The sequence below is a fragment of the Silene latifolia genome, chromosome 2 (assembly GCF_048544455.1).
Source record: "Silene latifolia isolate original U9 population chromosome 2, ASM4854445v1, whole genome shotgun sequence".
NCBI lineage: Eukaryota > Viridiplantae > Streptophyta > Magnoliopsida > Caryophyllales > Caryophyllaceae > Silene > Silene latifolia.
In genome coordinates, this window is record NC_133527.1 from 156,183,996 (window position 1) to 156,185,143 (window position 1,148).

Sequence of the window (1,148 nt, forward strand, 5' to 3'; positions counted from 1 at the left end):
GAGTCTTGCCTTTTAGGCAAGATGACTTGTGCACCTTTTGCGGGAAAGGGGACATAAGCTAGTGAGGTTTTGGCTCTCATACATACGGATGTGTGTGGACCATTAACCATCACCGCTATAGGAGGTTTACTACCGACTCCACCCGTCCACTCCCTCCATATAGACCAACATTTTGTTCTTTTATTCACTACTCACTTGTACACTTTTACATGTGAATAAAATTGTTGGTTCATCTCTCTAAAATAATAAAAACATTTACTAAGATTGTTAGTAATTAAAATAAATATTCACTAATATTTGTTAGTAATATTTACCTATTATCAAGGGTTATATTTAACATCTAGTTAATATTTGTTAGATTGTTGGGTGTTGTTCTTGGGTGCATATTGAAGGAGATATTCTTATTTGGAGATTTGTTCTAGGAGGCTCATCCATCTTTTATTAGCACAAGAATAATCTAGATAGGTGATCTAGATTGTGCCCATATTACCATTAAAAATCAATGTAAGGAAATTGCATTTCCTTAATCTTTATTATTATGCATTTATATTTGCATGCATGTTACATAGATCACTAAAATAACATATTATGAGATAAATTGTTTTAAATTAGAGAGTCTAATATGAATCTATGATCTTTCAAGTATATGCTGCGCCTCTTCCGGAGGCTGCCGCTGCTACTGCTCCTCTTCTTCTTCCTCGACCTTTTGCAATTTCCTATTTCTCTTATTTCTTTTGTCTCTTTTGTTCGTTTCAGTTCATAAATCATGTTTTATTATTTTTTTTTATATTATAACGCATAATCCGACATAAATCTATTATAATTCAATATTTGCGGGTTTTCGTCATCTATTCAAACCCGGATTTTAAAGGTTCGATTTTCTCATATCGAGTCTTTAGAATTCGTTATTTGTACATAGTTTTCTTTGTTTGATTTCAATTTATCAAATTCAATTCTGTTTTCAAGTTCAACGTTTCGACCGTTACAAATCCGACATCGTATAATTATGTAAATCACTGTAATAATTTACTAGTCTTTAATCCGACTTGTGACGATATTAGTATGCATGTAATCTGTTAAAACTCTTCTACTTGAGTCTAATATCAATAATCGATCTTAAAAATTACCAATGAACGATAACCAATCCG